Source organism: Passer domesticus, chromosome 2, assembly GCF_036417665.1.
Source record: "Passer domesticus isolate bPasDom1 chromosome 2, bPasDom1.hap1, whole genome shotgun sequence".
Lineage (NCBI taxonomy): Eukaryota > Metazoa > Chordata > Aves > Passeriformes > Passeridae > Passer > Passer domesticus.
The window spans coordinates 49123721-49139066 of NC_087475.1; the positions used below are offsets into that span (position 1 = coordinate 49123721).

The window sequence follows — 15346 nt, forward strand, 5'->3', positions numbered from 1 at the left end:
CAGTCTATTATTTACTTGCATTGCCATACTTTGTGATCTGGTTTGGGTTGGAAAGGACCATGTCAAGCCTGCTAAGGTCTTTCTGGGTGTCATCCTTTCCCTCCAGTGTGTCAGCCACACCACATATTTTGGCAAAGTTGATGGAAAATTTGCTGGCAGCGTACTCAATCCCACTGTCCTTGTTACTGGCAAAGAGGTTACACAGAGATGGTCCCAATATCAATCCCTGGGGAATGACTGTAGTCTCTGGACTCTGCCTGGACATAAGTCATTGGCTGCAGTCCTTTAAGTGTGTGACCTCCAACCAACACCTTATCCACTGAGTATTTCCTGCATCAAATCCTTGTCTCTCCAATGTAGACTAGAGTTTTATGCAGGACAGTGTCAGATACTTTGAACAAGTCCAGCCACCAGAACCCGAATGAGAAAACATAAAAGGGAACAAAATCATATATCCTGCTACATATATCTCTAGTAAAAAGTATTGTGTGGGATTCACTATACCAAACTTTAGACAATCAGACGAAGAACTTGTATTCCTAATCACCCCAACGTCCTTAAATTATTCCTGTCAAAGAGAGATGAACTTTCACCTTTGGAGAGCAGCTAGGACCTGGTCTACCTCTTTCTTTTAGTGATGGAACTAAATACTCTGGCTTTGTGCAAGCACTGCATAATCTTGAACAGCTCTTCAGAAAACCAATTCTTTTATTCCTAAAGTGAGTTGCTGAGATGTCAGCTGAAGTGGTCTTTGAAAATAGATGTTTATCAGGTTAAACTGCTTCAGGATGATTTGTGCAAGCAGAGAAGTTCACGAGTTGCACAGTGTTTGTGTCCTGCTATGTCCTATTAAACAGTAAGATTTTAAGGTCACACAACAGCTTCATATATCTAGTTGGTTTTGATGGTGGTAAGATCACTAGAAAGTAGGAAAGAAGCAGAGCAATTGTTAACTGGCATATACTGTTTGGGGAATTCGTGAAATCTTCATCTCTGACATTTTTAAAAGCTGGCTGGACTAATGACTGTCAGGAGGGATTGAGCAAAATTCTTTCAGCCCTGCCTTCAGTCATATCTGTGGATCTATAAATGCATTGACTCACTATGTTGGAGTTCATTCTAAAACTTGTGTCTTATTAATGGTAAAATAAATTGCAGCCTGGATAACCTAAAGCTTGACTTGGGGAGTTAACATCATATTTGCAAAAGAAATTGAAAAATAAAGTACAGCTTTGTGGATGTATGAAAGCAATTCTGTTATTCTTTTTATGCAGAAAGTGTAGCAGACAGCGTAGGTAGATTTATTTTACTGTACCCTTGCCCAAAGCATGGGTAACAGAGACTGATTCGTGTTACAGTGCTGAAAGCCAGCTACCTCTGGAACTAATCTGAACATCCACATCACATAGCGTTTTTCCTGGATCTCCTTTGGGCTTCTGTGGTGTCTCACTTGTATAAATCTAGTGGGGTTTGGGTTTTTTTGCAGGTGAGAGAGTGTTCAGTTGCAGTTTTCAGGAGGAGTGTGAAACTACATGCACTGGGACCATGTGGAGTGTAATATCTCAATATCAATATCATGAGATGTCTAGGGGACTGCACAGTTTGCTGGGGCCATGCTGTAGGGCTGTAGGGGAAGAAAGAAGCCAAACCTCTCCTCCACTCTCCTCTCCTCCATGTAGAGCAAGAGATCCCTTTGAAGGCAATTCAGACAATGAACTCAGACATTCTCGTGTTCCTCCTTCATCTTCTGTTATCCATTGTGCATGTCTGGAAAAGGGCTGGTCATTCCTAGCAGACATTGAAGTAGACTGATTATGTTCACTGTATCCAAAATCAGCAATTCAGTCACAGATCAATAGGTATTTCAGGTGCTGTGCATCAGGAATTACTTCACAGATGCTACTTCTGTTTTCTTTCTTCTGGTCCTTGTTTGCATGAATCACTAAGTGTTTCTCCATTATGTTCCACCCATGTCAGACCCACTGGATGTGGCTCACCAAGACCTAAATGCATTTCAGGACTCACAGGTGGAATTGCTGGCTGCATGGATGAGGCCGTGGCTCTGCTCCTGTGGAAGTCAGTAACAGTTTCACAGTTGACTTCACTTGAAAGACGGTGCAAATCAAAGTTCAGTGCTTTTGAAATCCACACCCTACATATTTAAATTCCTCCACTCCTTCTTCATGAACTTGATTTTCACAATAGTTTTCCTTTTCAGTTGAAAAGACATACCTATTATGTCCATGAAATATTATAACAAAACAATTTAATAAATAATGACATCTGTGTTCTTTTATCACTACTACAATTTATAAATTATATCTGCTATTGCTTGAAATCTGTACTGTCTCATAATGTTGTGTCTTGCCATTGGTTTGTCACTTTCCTGAGTGTACAAACATATTCATATATATATATATGTGTGTGTGTACACATATAACAAAAGTCATAATTTGGAGTGCTTACTACTGAGCTATCATAAGTCAAACCAGTATAAAATCAGAATGAATCAACTACTTAAGAGCAATTCTTGATACAGTAAAATACTAGTGTAGTCCTGCAAAACTCTTCCACTTGTCTTGTAGCATCATGTTAATAGCAAGATGACACATAACATTCATTTTCTTATGATGTAAATAAAAGTGTAACACTGCCACATCAGTGTCATTAGTGATTAATAGGAGCTGAAAGCAATGTTATTTTTTGTGTTAATTGATAAATAGCTAAACGCAGTTCAAGTACATTCACATTTCTTCCTCCCAAAGAAAATGTTATGTCATAGCCTATAAGTTTGTTTTATTGTTTATATAATATAGCCAGAGCTAAACTGCCAGGAAAATCCTGTAAGTAAGTGCTCTGTGCTTCTGTCTGTTGGTCAAATTGCAGAATGAGACTGCCCATGGTGGGTACACAAGCTTTCTCCTCTTCACCATCCTAGCACCTCATGCCCCATGGTTAAGCTGTTTAATTTCAGATGTATTGTTACGGATGTTACAGCTGCTGCAATTTAACTGGAAAGCAATTTGATTAATTACTTCATATATTTGATACTTAATACATTACTCAACACATTGTGAGTAGCTCACCACAGCTGAACTTGTCTGGATGGTGAAATCAAGGCAGAAGAAGCACCAGAAGGTCTTTGATAGGGTGGGGGTGGTGTGCCCCCGGGACTCAACCTTCTGTACTGTGCTGACATCTGGCATCTGTCACCTTAGTGTCACAAGACACAAATTCTTTCAGTGGTTTGCAAGAGATGAGTTGACAGACCCAAATTCCTTTCTGTTTATCTTAAAGTCTCTGACAAGTAGAATAGTTAACTTGAGCAGGAAGACAGCATTGCCTTGTCCCAAGTGAGAAGAGAGACTCACCTCTCATGGATGGAATCCCTGAGGTCTTTGGACTGGTCAAGGCTAAGAAGAAGATGGTATAGGTTATGGCAGAGTTTCTCTAATGTAGAATTTAGCAACACACCCCCTGCTTCAAATTCAGATGGATATATTTTAGGGGATTCATGGGCTCTAGGGCTTCAATGTGCTTTAAGAGCAAGCCCTGAGATTCACACATGTGAAAGTAAAAGGAAGATAAAGGGGCCCAAAATGCCAAGGATGCTGCACTTTTCAGCTGGTTCTGCCTCCACGTCCAGTTCACCCACTATTTTACAGATACTGTTTTGAAATGCAACTTCCATGCAGGCGGTTCATGCTTTTATATTTTTGTAAATTTAATTTCTGGTTCAAACATTCAACATCAGGATCTGTGATTACTCCCTAGTCTAGTGAATACATACATCTATCTATACATATATAGATATATGCATTTATATATATATATTTATACAAATAACATGAGGTAGGACGATTTGAAAAGGTAGAATTGAGAGAAAATATCTGAAAATAAGCCAAGCAGTGCACAGCATGCTCTCATAGAAAGGACTAAAATCACCGCTTCTGATTGGAGGAAGAATATGGACTTGACTCTCCCTGAAATACTGAATAGGATAGCAGCATTTCACCTCAGTTTACTTCCAAAAATGACTGATTTCATGCCTCGGCCAAATGGAGAACTCAGGATTATGAATAAGAGATAGAAATAGATCTGTCTTTTCACCTTAGAATTAGGCATAAATTTTTCAGGCCTGATGCATCCTCCTCTTCAGTAGTTCTTGACTACTTTAGTCCTCCCCCTTTTTCATACAACAACCTTCCTCATATTCTGCCTTAAACTCATTGTAAGTAGAGCAGAGTGACCCAATTCAGTGGTACAAATATCAACTGGTGTAAAAGCCAATTGGTGCCTACATGTTTGAGTTAGCTCCTGTGCCACTATTTTTCAGATGGTGAGCAATATTCAAAGAAACTGTTAGCCAACAAAATATTGTCTAGAAAAATCTCAAGACTTCTAGGAGGAACCTCTCCTCAGAAGAAAATAACCCTTACCCATCCCTTTGATGATTAAACTTTTTGCAAGTGGTAGCTAAACAAGAGATTTCAGATGGAGTTACAAATAACTTAATTTTTTTTAATGGATGGCTATCTCAGCCACTATGAAGCAGATTGCAGAGAGACTGGAAACTCCCAGATAATGCATCTCAGAGTTGTCCTTCTAAATCAGGAGAACTAGACCTAATTTTTTTTTGTTTCATCAGTCTTCTGTCTCTGAATTAGAAGCATGACAGGAGTCTTCACATTCTTATAAGGATATTGTGAGATGGCATTCGTTAACATTTTGTCACTACAGTGATGGAAAATCTGATGACAATGCTAGTTCTGCCTTTAGACAAGTGCTTGAAATTTGAAAGGCAAGTTTTTAAGTGCAGTTTCACCCTGCTAGTACTTTCAGCAAAGTTTGATTCCCTTAACATGCTCACATTTACTGCGCTGTGCTATTACAGGGTGTTAGGAACAGCAGTTGTGCTCCACTCAGTAAGAGGTGGCAATTTGGCACCATAGAGTTACCTCAGAGAAACATTCTCTGCTGTAATTACTTCATGTTTGCTTTTGTGTTTTGACACCACCAGGTGGGAGGGGTTGGTGGTGTGCATGGTGTAGCTGTCATTAAATATAACCGAGCTGAATGTCTGATGGAGTGAACAAAAGATAAAGCAAACTAGGCATGCAGTCAGACCTTTAAAAACAATCTTGATGTAAATGAGGAGAGGCTTTGTTAGTAGATCAGCAGACTGCAGAACTGTTCAATCCCCAGTTTGCAATGAAAGCCTTTCATGCTATGCTACTGTAGCATGATAATTTTCATCCTATGGTTTTATTGCTGAAGCTGTGATAGTGTCTGTGACACCCATGCAGGCAAAATTTGTGTAATGAGATTAATGAAAATAACAATAAATGCATTTTCAACATCATGAAGCTGGTAAAAAATGAGGATTGTATCTAGAAATGCATTAAATCTACAAAAATATATTAATTTTAGAGCATTTATTGTTATTATTTTTATTGCTATTATTTTTATTTCTAAGGCTTACTAGACTTCATTCTTTCAGACAAAAACATGCATATCAGCTTTGCAGTGTGATTGCCTTATGGGCATAAAGCTTTGCATATTTACTGCCCATGAATCATACAAGTATGTGAAATCCAGTGAAGATTCAATTTTTCCTGCTAGATGCACCTCTAGCCGTTTAATTAAAATATGTATTATTAATAAAACTAGATTTAAGTCATATTTTTTACAGATATGACTGAAACATTAAGGGCAAATTGTTTGATACTTTCACAGTAATTTGCTTTTAAAGTTTTGTGCCTTAATCAAGGTAATCCTGAGATAAGGTTTATACTGCTCGTGACTTCATGATGTTCAAGTTACCTAAAAGAGATTTAAGAGTTTTCCAAGACAAAGTCACATTTACTTATGAAATTGGTTTCAAATTTTTGCTGCAGAGGGAACCCTGCATATCAGCAAAATGCAATGAAACGTACCTATTTATAAAACTCTGCTTGTTGCACAGATTGTAGTCTATTATATCAATCTTCAGTAAATAAGTGTCAGGTTACTGTTTTTTTGCAACTCTTCTGAAGCCACAAATGTCCCAGTGCCCTGCTCACTGAATTTATCTTCCATTTCCTGGTAAACGTCCCTGGATCTCCTTTAATGTTTGGCGTGTAGATGTCCTGATAGCTGTGCTGGTACTGTGAATACCTGTTGGGAAAGGATCAATAGCACTCTCAGCTTCATCTTACCCTGCCTACCATCGAATTCCACATATCTGTGGCTGTTTGTGTATAACGAAGTTTGGCAGCAGCAAGCTTATTAATTACTTGCAAGAAAGAAGATAAGAATTAAAAATTAAAATCTAAGTTATCTCAATCTTAATGGAAGTGTGGCTAGTAGGAGTTTGAGAGGATATCTTCCCTAAGAAAGGGAAAAATGTAATTAAACATATACCTGAATTGTGATAAAAATTGCAGACATTAAAGTCTTATGTAAATTTTTCAGTCAGAGAGGAAGCAGTGATTAAGGGAATAAAGAGAAGAACTTATATATTTTATATTAAATTTTCTCCTTTTTTGGCTGCAAATGATCACTCTATTCTGCACAAGTCTGTTGGAATCTATGGTATATAATTTCATCAAACATTACTGAAATCACTGCACACCAGTAAGTTTCCTGGACATCACAGGTGTACCTAACACTTTGACAGATGAGAAAAAACACAGGGAAAACTGTGAGATGTCTCCAGAGAGAAAATCACAGCTCTGTCATGAAGCCAGCCTCCAGAGAACTCATGAAAACTACAGGACAGATGATTTCAAGTTTTCAGTTTAGCCCCACATTTTAAAACTATTGGGGAAAAAAAAAAGGTAAATGCTTGCAGCAAAAACAATTTTGAAAATCACAAACAGAAAAATCATTTGTATTCTAAAGTGTGCTTTTGCCACACAGCTATAGAAACACAGAATGGTTTGGGTTGGGTGGTCCTTTAAAAACCATCTTTTCCCTGCCCTGCAATGAGCAGGGACATTCAGCTAGATCACTTTCCTCAGAGCCACATCCAACCTGGCCCTGAATGTTTTCAGCAATGGGGCACCACCTCTTCTCTGGATAACCTGCTCCAGTGTTTTTCTACCTGTATGGTAAAAAATTTATTTCTTATAGCTGCATCATAGAAAGTACACTTTGCATTTTTGATATACTAATAAGTCTCTGATTTTTCTTAACTATTTTCTTTACTCTCATCATTTAAAGACTCATTTGATAACATAACATATACTAGAAAAAAAACCAAAACCATATACTAGTATAAGAAATAAAATGTTTAAAAAGTCTTGACTCATGCCTTTTTGTTAAAAGCACAAAGTTTGCTGAAATAGCCACTTAGTACAAAGCAGAAGAAAATTACAAATATATTTTCCTTTGGTTTGCCTACTTGTTTTTGAACCTCAGAGGGTGTCATATTCAAACTTTTTTACACAAATGTATAATTAGAAGAACCTTTATTTTAGAAAAGGAAAATCAAGGTTACCATCTAATGACTTCTGAAACAGGGGCCTTAAGAAAGACTGTCATGAGAAGGACAATAACATTTTAAGAGTAGCAGTACTGGCCTGAGTGGTGGATCTCCAGTAAAACATTTATTTCCATAAGTGAAAAGACAGCATACATTCTCTATAGGGATAAAATCTTATAGAATTACAGGTGCCCCAAAGACAAAACCTATTCTAGAGTTACCAGTTTGATTTGTTAGTGGCAAACTGTTTTTGCTGCAGGGAGTCACACAGTAAAAAAGCAAGACACAGTCTTGGAAATGTGAAACTGTGGTGCAAATTAATCATAATCAGAAGTGGTGTTAAACTTATCCATATTTGTCATACAACTGTGTACACTACACCGGTATATTAACATTACCATATTTTATAAAAACATATAAAATCCTTACCTGCTTTCTCAACTGACTTGTTGAAAGTAACACAGATCATGTTACAATTACATAAAACTCTGTATAAATACCACAAGCACTGCATAAGTGCCATAATATTCTTAGATATATGTGCTAACATTTTTATTCTAAATTCAGGAGACAATGTGTCATATCAGTTCCTATCCTTTCTGCGTTTGAATTATTAAGTTGATCTCTCTAGGGGTCTCAAGGATGGTGAAAATTAAAATCACATGCCTACCACCATTTGAGAAATTTTAAAACAAATATTTCATAGACATTAATTTTAGAATTTTGTTCACAGAGTGTAGGCAAAGCAAACCTCCTTCTTAATTTTTATTTACAGCAAAAAGCAATGTTTAAAATGGAGTTGTTTAGAGTACAGAAATAACATATTCCCCATTCACAAATCACCTGTAAAAAATCAACATTACTCTTTCAGTAGCAGTGCATAAATTCAAAATTGGATCAATTTGCAAATATTTGTGCTATACTTGAAGTTGTTGCTTAAACAAGCAAACAAAAAAAAAAGTTTAATAATTATATATATTCTATAGAGAATCCAAACCTACTTTATGTTTGATTTGTCATTTTTTAAATCAGTATAGAAACTTAGATCTTTGTTCCAAAGCAGTAAAAGCGTTATTTTCCTACCAAAAATAGAGCAAGACAGAAATCCATTATATCAGAAAGAGCCAATGCCATCATAATCACACCTACCAAAGATTTTTCTTTCTGTTGATTTCTGCTGTAAGAGATATCCAGCTTCAAGTGTCCCTGCAGTTCATGTTTTTCATTATTAAATAAATGTAAGAATTTGATCTCTTCTATCAAGACATTATCTTCTATCAAGACACTCTTCCTTAGCAGTAGGATTGAAATGTTATTTTACTAAATATAAGAATTATTAATTTAAACAACTATTAATGACTTCAGGAATTGACTTTGTCTACTGATTTAGTTATAAATTTTGAAATTTTTTAAATCTCGGAACTTCTGTTTTACAATAGATTTTATTCCTATGGTTCTGTTTTTTGACACAACTATGATATGTGAAAAATCAGATCCTACTCATCTGTTAAATTCATCATTCTGTTATCTGAAAACTTAAGCAGAAAAAATGAACTTTTAAAATGTGCAATATTCTGAGTAGAACTAGGCACACAATATATTTCACCTATCATATTAGCAGATTAGCAGATGTATTTAATTCTTGTTTTTCCATTTATATTCCTCCAGTACCACTCTAAAGAAAAATAATGTTTGATGCTTAATTTTTTTTCTATACAATTTAACATAACTGCATAGGAAATTGAAAGTAAGAATAAGCACAGCAAAGAACAGCTCAAAATATTAAAATGACACTGAGGCACTGGTGGCAAATAACCTCTTCTCCAAGTGGTGTTTAGTTTCTAACAGCTGCTAACAAAGGGAGAAGGTGAGCAGTAGTTGGACAGTTAGGCAGACAGACAGCAAGTAAAATTTAGTGGAAGAAGTTTGGATTCCTCTACCTGACTAGATGCCCATGTCCTAACAGTCCTTTCTGGATCCAGTGGGGGAAAGAAAAAAAAAAAAAAAAAAAAAAAAAAGAAAAAAAAAAAAAAAAAAAAAAAAAGAAAAAAAAAAGAGAGAGAAAGAAAGAAAAAATTCCAGAGTGAATTTAATTTTTCTTAAAAAGACACCTATTTTAGGTCAGATGAGCAATGCCGCAGAGTAGCTTATTCAAGCACTTTTTTATAGATACTTGTATAACAGACATATAGAGCCAGATGGAAACAGTAGCCTCTTTTCATACAGCATAGAAACATCTTCATTCAATATATTTCACCTATAGTATGACTGTCAGATTAGAAGAAGTATTTTCTTGACTGTGGAAAAAAAAAGGAAAGACAGACTCTCTTGACTGTGAAAAAAAGGAAAGACAGACTCTCTCACTGCAGTTATTCACATCTGGAAATACAGGAGCACTGCTATTTTATTGCAAAGGTTTCACACCTTCTTGGTGATTTCTCATGGGCAGCTCCTCACAGCACTGACTCTTCTTCTCCACACAGCCAACAAACTCCATCTCCCCTCTCAACCAGCCAACCTACTCTTTTACAATCCCCCTCCTAATTGGATCCAGCTGCGGCCTATTAAGGGCAGGCCTGTTCCTGATGCTTGATAATTAGCACAGCTGTAACTCCTTAGGCGTGAGATTACCTTCACCACTATCTCTGGTTTCTTCCATTCCACCCCATCCACACAGGAGAGGGCAGTTGCAGAGAAAATCTTTGCTGGGATAGAGAAAACTTCACCCTCTTACAAGGGAGGAGTGGGTGTCTCCTGTGTTTTGGGTTTTGCGCAGTAGTCCATGTAGGTCATTTCTCTTTAAGCAGAGCACTGCTGAGAGGGCAGGCTCCACCATGAGGTCAGCTGGCCAGAAGGGCTGTGCCATAGGTCAAGGACATGTGCAGTAAGCAGAGGGCATTTGTACCTTGCTGGAGAGGTGTCTACTGCTACTGATCACACACAGGTATTGGCAGTGAGTACACAAATCAATACACAGACTATTTCTCCTTGCAAAGCAAATTTTATTGCACTGCTTGTGTTTTGAACCTCTGGGAGTGGTTTAAAAGTGGTTTAGAACCAATTCACAGTGGGAAAAACTGCTCTAATAGAACATACGTCTGGTAAAATCAAAGAATGTCCACTCCAAAGATTCCTACATAGAAAAAAAGCAAACTGTTCCATCAATAATAAAACTAATGAGTGTATTTTCCATTGGTTTGTTTTCTGTATATTGCATAGCTTCCTACTGCACTAATCTTCTGTCCAGGTGACACTCTAACCATAATACCTTCTCTGCCCCTCATATGGTGACAGCTCTAGAGTAACCTCAGTTGTTGTGTTCAGCCAAAAGTGCCAAAGCACTCTGTGAATTGTCTCATAAGTCCTGCTGGAGGAGCACAAGATTCATCCCTTAGCTCTTTGTCTGCATTGAACATTCATGCTTGTTCACTGATCAAAAACTAAGGTACATATGGCTCTCTGTTTCTTTGTGGGTGCATTCCTCCATTATTTCTACCTCTCTTTTCTCACTGTATGAAAACTAGCATATTAATTACAGGTTTTTACATACTTGAACTTAGATTCAAATGTCAGAGGCCAGCTGCAGGACAAATTTTAGATTAACACATAGCAGAGCGTTCTCCTGGGAGAATGGGCAGGGCATTGAGAGAGTTCCATTGGATGTCTGGTTAGCACCTTTTTATCTTTTCCTACCATTCTCTTCAGCAGAGCCATTCTCTACCTGTCTCTTCCCAGTCATTGAATCAAAAAGAACAGCTTTCCATGGGCTGACAGACCTTTCAATGGTTTCTTTGTGTTGAATACAGCAATTTCAAGGAGCAGTCATTAGGGGTTTATTCCATTTTGTCTGTGGGTTTATGGAAGCACTATGAAGTCAAGTGTGCTCATTACGAGATTCATCTGAGCAGAAGTAGATACCTACCCCACAGATACATAAATATGAGACAGTGACTGTAGGCTTCTCACATATGGAAGTAAATCAGTATCATTATCCTTAATGCCAGCACCAAAAAATTATCTGATGTACAGAAGTCTGGGGGTACCTTTTCTTATACTGCTGGCTCTGAGGTGCCACTAAAAGTCACTTGCAAATTTAGGTAGCAGGAATTCAATCCTTCAATTCTTGTATAGGCAATCTAAACCGAGCCTGACCCCAGGAAATATGAGTCTCATTTTCCTTTGTGGCAGGTGATGCAGGAGAACGCTTAAGAAGAAACTTCAAGCCGATTTTTCTGACTAGTACTGGCCAGGTACCATCTCTTACCTTGAAAACACTTCTCAGAAGCAGAACCACAGAATCACACAGTCATTTAGGTAAAAAGGGAGCTTATGAGAAAATCCAGGTAAAACTCACTGCTCAAGCAGATTCACAAGACCATCTTGCCCAGGATCATGTTTCTCCTCAGGTGGAGACTTCAATATCTCTCAGGAACTTCTGCTAGTGTTTGACCACCATCACAGCAAACATGTGTTAGGCTAACATGTATTATATTAGAAGATCTTAAATTTTAATTAATTTGGGGCCTAAAAGGAAATAAAGAAATTGTAATCTGATTTTTTTTTACAGGGAATGCAAAAGAGCAGCAGATATCTGTTCATTATTGGCTCAAAGTTTTAAAATTTACTGCTGTAAGGAGTGAGAAGGAATTAACAGAATTCCCTGAGACAAAGAAATTCACATTGTCATTGAATTCATGGCCTTGAACACTTCCAAACTTGGGCCATCTGCTTCAAAGGAGAGAAAAGTGGCAGTTCCAAGACCTCAGGTTGCCATCGAGACTGGCCACGTGTGTTCCATTAGCATGTGGCTTTAACAGGTTGTTTTGATGATGCAGAGACAGGTGCACCTCCTTCCTAAGGATGTGTCTGAGTTTCCTGGATGCAGAGATTCCTTTTGCCACAGCTTCTGGACTGCCTATTCTTCATGTGGCCACAAGCTGCAGTGTTTGCAGGGGCAAATTATTACAAAGATGTGTCCAGCCCAGTTGTCTGCCAGTAGATACAGGTTTAAATCTGTTACTTACTGCAAACATTGCAGCAGCTGTTACTGCACTCATCTCTGGACCAAACAGCTTCAACCAAAGAATCCTGAACTTTTTGTTGTATTTGCTTGTGTCTGACATTTTTTGGTTTTTCATTCCCTATTGTAGCTAGGAATTACTCAAAATTGAGTTTGCTTTGCACTTGTTTGTTTGTTTGCTTATAGAGTAATGTGGTAGAAATTCTTGTCCTGTTAGAAGTGTTGATATGCAGAATTGATGACTATAAGGTCGTCTGCTCTCCTGAGGTTCTGAAGAAGCATCCACACCAAATGAGTAAGGGTTCAGTTCTACAAAATCTTGGAAACTGCTCATTCCCAGAGAATTTTGCATTCATCATAGGGGAGTTAAAAGCCTTCTCTGCTGAATAAGCCCTTATATCCTGTTTTATCACTGGATATAGCATTACTCTGCAGTCCAAAGCAAGATTTTCAATTTCCAGAAGATTAAATTAACTTTTCTTCCATAAGAGTTCAGAGACAATTGAAACATTTTTGCTTTCCTTTGCTTGCCCCCACTAGGAGGCATAAACACAAATAAGAATTATAAAAAATACTTTTCAAAGTGCTGAAAACAGAAGGAGTACACTGCAATAATGGAAATACATCAGGTTAATGTCATTTTTAGAGTCCTCACAGAAAAACCTGGACATCTTTAAAAATAAATAAATAGAAATTTGTTTTAGAAAGAGGATCTTAACTGTAAAATCATCACTGTGTTATCAGAGAATGACAAATCCCCCTAGTAAATGCCCAGCTTTATATTTCTTTAATAGTTGGAACTACTGAAAAGCCTGAATTGGGTCAGAGTGCTTTTAACCTGGCTGAAAAAAAATCTAAAGATGGGATTGTTCAATTCTATCAATTCTTCATTTCCTATTACCAGAAATCCTGTTTGGGGGTTTCAATATATGAAAGGTAAAAAGATCACGAGGCAACACTGAAGCAGGTAAATATTGACAGATACAAAGCACATACCAGTGTCCTACTGAGACTAAAAACAACTGCCTGTGCTGCTCAGGGACCAAGTCAATCCTATGGATGGGAGCTGTCAGGGTAAAACTTTCACAGTTTTCTCATTTTTGCTGTATAAATGTGTTCCTTCTATTAGATTTCTTTATCCCTTTTAGCCTTTCTAAATGACAATTAACTCTGCCTACCCTATCAATAGTAGGTAATTTATTTGTTTTTACAGCTGAGCCTGACTGCCATTGATTTTATTGGAGTAATTTGCTGGAAATGATTTTTTAATGTTAGATTTATTACAGAGGCACTTCATTGTCCGATAAATGAAGTAAATTGTATTTTAAAAGTAGCAAAATTAAAGAACCACTGAAATTTGAATGAGTTTTTTACAAGCATATTAACTCAAAAGGTCCCTTATGCTTCTCTTGTATGGACCCCAGTTTGCACACAAGAGATTTTATTCTGGCCTTGCGTGGGCTCCCAAAAGCACGAGCCTAAACCACACAGAAGCAGACCTGGGTGCAGTAGTGACTCAGAGAGGGATTGTGCCCTCCCTGTTCACTCCAACTGTGAATTGGTAGTGTGAATTCATCCAGTTCAATGGGACTGATACTCACTACAAAGAAAGAAATTGAAAATGAGCCTTCTAATTTATTGATGTATTTCTCCCTTTACTGGCTGTCTTCCTCAGTTTTCAAACCTCTTGCTTACTCTGCTGTAACCAGCTGCAGCTGGGAGTAGGATTTGTGACTTGCTCACCTCTTAGATCTGCTCTCTGTGGTGTTTCAATTGCTGTGCATAAAGATGCTGCAATCCATCCTGGAGAACAGTAAATTACAGATTATCACCTCGGCCTCTCAGTGTAGTTTACAGCTGATTGTGACATAAGTTTCTGTTGTATTTAGAGTGAAACGAAAGGATTTGTTATGTTGTGTGCACTTCACTTTTCAGGCCTTTTTGTGTACTGAAAGAGTGGCTGCAGTATGGTGAGCTAAGCAAAGGACATTGTCAAGAATTCCTTCTGAGGCACTGCCTCTCTGTGCTGTCCCAATGAAGAGCTCTGCCTTCAAAACACGATTGCAGCCCTGCAGGATGGACAGTGGTGCAGAGCAGTAGTGGCACATCCTTCACTCCAGCCTCACACCTCTCTCCCACCCCCATCATTGCACTGTGGGACAAACACATGACATTTGCTGCCACCGTATTGTTCATGTTACTTAGAAAAACTGCTGTACAGAGAGCTTTTATCTGCCTTGTTTATTTAAATTGCAAGCTCTTTTGCATGAGTTGTCTGCTAATATGTATCTCTGCAGTGTTTAAAATGCTGGACAAAAAAGTGAAGGGACACCTTTCAATTCTTTGTGTGTGCGCTCCCAGAATATAACATTATTAATAAAAGCAATAATGATATTATTGTAAGAATGGCTGCAAATATAATGATTTGCATGATTTGCATCCCTTTTCTAAATCTGCACATTTTTGTTTATTTGCAAGTTGATTTTATATTTCTCAAGGCAGCTTGCAAAAGTCAGTCTTGTAAAAGCTGTGTTTAGACAACTAAATAAAAATATCATGTCAGCATTCACAGTGCCAGTTATTCAGACAGGATCCTGAGTGCTCTAAATACTAATTTTTTTGCAGTGGTCCAAGATGCTATTAAGAGTTTAAATGTTTTCTTGATCAGATACCTCTGGGATCTTTATTTGGCCCTTCAAAAGAAGGAGTCGTCTTAGTACCCCACCACAGCTTTTTTGTTCACCAGGCTCCTAAGCCAGTGTAATTCCCCTCAAACAGAAAACTGATGCCCATGTGTTTTACAGAGAGAAATTGAATCTGAGCAGGCTGGACCTCAGGGAAATGCCAGCACTAGTGAGAGC

The 15346-nt window shown here is 37.7% G+C and overlaps 2 long non-coding RNA genes across 4 annotated transcripts; one reads left to right on the forward strand and one right to left on the reverse strand.

Annotated features, from left to right (window-relative positions):
* Positions 1-1261: 1261 nt before the first annotated feature.
* Positions 1262-9954, reverse strand: LOC135295401 (uncharacterized). 2 transcript variants are annotated; one of them, XR_010357476.1, is made up of 4 exons: positions 9890-9954; positions 5937-6156; positions 3372-3413; positions 1262-2232 (listed from the first exon to the last, which is right to left on the reverse strand). It is a non-coding gene; the product is annotated as an uncharacterized LOC135295401 (long non-coding RNA). The 2 variants fall into 2 exon arrangements; XR_010357477.1 differs by lacking the exon at positions 9890-9954 and adding an exon at positions 9406-9441.
* Positions 9955-10099: 145 nt separating this feature from the next.
* Positions 10100-14834, forward strand: LOC135295402 (uncharacterized). 2 transcript variants are annotated; one of them, XR_010357478.1, is made up of 5 exons: positions 10100-10409; positions 10760-10910; positions 11654-11715; positions 12033-13559; positions 14421-14834. It is a non-coding gene; the product is annotated as an uncharacterized LOC135295402 (long non-coding RNA). The 2 variants fall into 2 exon arrangements; XR_010357479.1 differs by having other exon boundaries at positions 12033-12780.
* The last annotated feature ends 512 nt before the right edge of the window (positions 14835-15346 follow it).